General features: G+C 47.7%; 1 long non-coding RNA gene across 1 annotated transcript in view; it reads left to right on the top strand.

The window, feature by feature from the left end:
• Window positions 1–581: 581 nt before the first annotated feature.
• LOC124006512 overlaps window positions 582–3,953 on the top strand; it is a 19,353-nt gene continuing 15,981 nt past the window's right edge. Inside the window, exons 1-2 of the long non-coding RNA XR_006833789.1 lie at window positions 582–929; window positions 2,086–2,138. This is a non-coding gene — a long non-coding RNA (uncharacterized LOC124006512). The remainder of the gene's footprint in view (window positions 930–2,085; window positions 2,139–3,953) is intronic.

Below are 3,953 nucleotides of genomic sequence, written 5' to 3' on the forward strand. Positions count from 1 at the left end.
AGAGAGACAGGGAGAGAGGGGGTGGAGAGAGACAGGGAGAGGGTGGAGGAGAGAGACAGGGAGAGAGGGTGGAGAGAGACAGGGAGAGGGTGGAGGAGAGAGACAGGGAGAGAGGGTGGAGAGAGACAGGGAGAGGGTGGAGAGAGACAGGGAGAGAGGGTGGAGAGAGACAGGGAGAGAGGGGGTGGAGAGAGACAGGGAGAGGGTGGAGGAGAGAGACAGGGAGAGAGGGTGGAGAGAGACAGGGAGAGAGGGGGTGGAGAGAGACAGGGACAGGGTGGAGGAGAGAGACAGGGAGAGAGGGTGGAGAGAGACAGGGAGAGGGTGGAGAGAGACAGGGAGAGAGGGTGGAGAGAGACAGGGAGAGAGGGGGTGGAGAGAGACAGGGAGAGAGGGTGGAGAGAGACAGGGAGAGAGGGGGTGGAGAGAGACAGGGAGAGGGTGGAGAGGGACAGGGAGAGAGGGTGGAGAGAGAGGAATACGTTCCACTATAACAGACTCACAGTGTACAGATACCTGACAGGCTTTAAGACACAGAGATGGTGATAAGCTGAGAAACGGCAAAAGGAGAGAGAGAGAGAGACAGAGAGGCAGAGAGCTGTTTCTTCTGCTGTACTTTGAAAGGCACAGAAATAGCTGAGTCTTGCAGGCGACAACGTGAAGCGCTTTGGTGGTATAAATAAATACATAAATATATATATATAAATACCCTGCTTTAAACGGATTAAAGAAAAAACGCTTCGTCACCTGTCACCAGCACACACGGGAGCGAGAGAGAAGACAGGAGGAGGAACATACTGGAACTTACAGAAGGAAGAGGAAGAGGAAGAGGTATCTGTCTGTATATCGGACAGTGGTTGGTACGTGCGCGGAAAACATCAACTCCTGTTCTACTGTTCTCTCTGACCGGCTGCTCTGAACTCACCTGGGTAAGGGAATCCACTCGGACTCACTGGCTTCAGAACCTTTACACATATCTTTAGGCTGACACGCTGACACACACTCTCATTAGCAAACATTGACACAGTCTGCTGAGTGGCTGTTACGCTGAAGTGTTTGACTGAGACACTGGACTCTGTCTCTCTCTCCTGTCTCTGTCTCTCCTCTCTGTCTCTCTCTCTCTGTCTCTCTCTCTGTCTCTCCTCTGTCTCTCTATCTGTCTCTCCTCTCTCTCTCTCTGTCTCTCCTCTGTCTCTCCTCTGTCTCTCTGTATCTCCTCTCTCTCTCTCCTCTGTCTCTCTCTCTCTGTCTCTCCTCTGTCTCTCCTCTCTCTCTCTCTCTCTCTGTCTCTCCTCTGTCTCTCTCTCTCCTGTCTCTGTCTCTCCTCTGTCTCTCCTCTGTCTCTCTCTCTGTCTCTCCTCTGTCTCTCCTCTCTCTCTCTCTCTCCTCTGTCTCTCCTCTGTCTCTCCTCTCTCTCTCTCTCTCTGTCTCTCTCTCTGTCTCTCCTCTGTCTCTCCTCTCTCTCTCTCTCTCTCTCTGTCTCTCCTCTGTCTCTCTCTCTCCTGTCTCTGTCTCTCCTCTGTCTCTCTCTCTGTCTTTCCTCTGTCTCTCCTCTCTCTCTCTCTGTCTCTCCTCTGTCTCTCTCTCTCTCTCTCCTCTCTGTCTCTCCTCTGTCTCTCTATCTGTCTCTCCTCTGTCTCTCCTCTGTCTCTCTATCTGTCTCTCCTCTGTCTCTCCTCTCTGTCTCTCCTCTCTGTCTCTCTCTCTGTCTCTCCTCTGTCTCTCTCTCTCTCTCCTCTCTGTCTCTCTATCTGTCTCTCTCTCTCTGTCTCTCCTCTCTGTCTCTCTCTCTGTCTCTCCTCTGTCTCTCTATCTGTCTCTCCTCTCTCTCTCTCTGTCTCTCCTCTGTCTCTCCTCTGTCTCTCTGTCTCTCCTCTCTCTCTCCTCTGTCTCTCCTCTATGTCTCTCTCTCTGTCTCTCCTCTGTCTCTCTCTCTCTCCTCTCTGTCTCTCCTCTCTGTCTCTCTCTCTGTCTCCCTCTCTGTCTCTCCTCTGTCTCTCTGTCTCTCCTCTCTCTCTCTCTCTGTCTCTTTCTCTGTCTCTCCTCTGTCTCTCTGTCTCGCTCTCTGTCTCTGCTGCGGACCAGACGGACAGATGAGAAGGAGAGAACTCAGGGAAGGACAGTAGTGGATCAGAGAGGTAAGAGACTGTTTCGAGATGTGTTACCTGCTGTACTCGGTCATTGGCAGCCGATGTGTATTGTTTTTATTTTCAGAGTTTTAAGGGGTTTAAAAAAAATGTTTTGTGTAGTGTTGTAGCCATGAAAACACACAGAGTCCTCTATAGGGATATCTGAGTTACAACACAGCCATGAAAACACACAGAGTCCTCTATAGGGATATCTGAGTTTACATATATATATATATATATATATATACATCATACAGTTGTTTGTGTTCTATACAGCAGCACGTTCTGCGTTCTCCTGTTTGTGTTCTATACAGCAGCACGTTCTGCGTTCTCCTGTTTGTGTTCCATACAGCAGCACGTTCTCCTGTTTGTGTTCCATACAGCAGCACGTTCTCCTGTTTGTGTTCTATACAGCAGCACGTTCTGCGTTCTCCTGTTTGTGTTCCATACAGCAGCACGTTCTCCTGTTTGTGTTCTATACAGCAGCACGTTCTGCGTTCTCCTGTTTGTGTTCCATACAGCAGCACGTTCCGTTGTTTGTTCCATACACTCACAAGGTCTTTCTCAAATATATCGACATTAGTAATTTATATAATTTTTCCTATGAAAAATCTTGTCTCAGATGAAGAGCCCTGATAGAAAAGCATTTATGTGAAACAGAGGAATAGACGTGATGCAGATTCCTGGTAGTTATTTCCTGGTAGTTATTTCCTACGTACGAAATAACATATAAATAACTTAACATGTTACAGACTTATGTGAGGACTGCCTGGTGTTAGTGTGTGTGTGTGTGTGTGTGTGTGTGTGTGTGTGTGTGTGTGTGTGTGTGTGTGTGTGTGTGTGTGTGTGTGTGTGTGTGTGTGTGTGTGTGTGTGTGTGTGTGTGTGTGTGTGTGTGTGTGTGTGTGTGTGTGTGTCAGTAGTTCGTTTTAATGTCACATGCACAAAAACACACACAGTGAAACACACAGTGGAACACACACACAGTGGAACACACACACAGTGAAACACACACAGTGGAACACACACAGTGGAACACACACACACACAGTGAAACAAACACACAGTGAAACAAACACACAGTGGAACACACAGTGGAACACACACAGTGGAACACACACACACACAGTGAAACAAACACACAGTGGAACACACACAGTGGAACACACAGTGAAACACACAGTGAAACACACACAGTGAAACACACACAGTGGAACAAACACACAGTGGAACACACACAGTGGAACACACACAGTGGAACACACAGTGAAACACACAGTGGAACACACACACAGTGGAACACACACACAGTGAAACACACACACAGTGAAACACACACAGTGGAACACACACACACAGTGGAACACACACACAGTGGAACACACACACACAGTGGAACACACACACAGTGGAACAAACACATACTGATAATAATAACACACACACACACACACACACACACACACACACACACACACACACACACACACACACACACACACACACACACACACACACACACAGAAAATCAGTCACACTGAAGCCATTTGCACTCTTAGATGTGTGATTTCCTCTGTCCCCAGGCATACACAGCTCCAGATAGATAGATAGATAGATAGATAGATAGATAGATAGATAGATAGATAGATAGATAGATAGATAGATAGATAGATAGATAGATAGATAAACAGAGAGAGAGAGAAGAGAGAGAGAAGAGAAGAGAGAGAGAGAGATGAGGTATAGAAACAGAATGAGAGCGAGCACAAAAGAGAAAGGGGTAAGGGAGAAAGAGAGAGATGGAGAAATAAGAGAGGGGGAGTAGGTT

The sequence above is a fragment of the Oncorhynchus gorbuscha genome, linkage group LG19 (assembly GCF_021184085.1).
Source record: "Oncorhynchus gorbuscha isolate QuinsamMale2020 ecotype Even-year linkage group LG19, OgorEven_v1.0, whole genome shotgun sequence".
In the NCBI taxonomy this organism is placed as follows: Eukaryota; Metazoa; Chordata; class Actinopteri; order Salmoniformes; family Salmonidae; genus Oncorhynchus; species Oncorhynchus gorbuscha.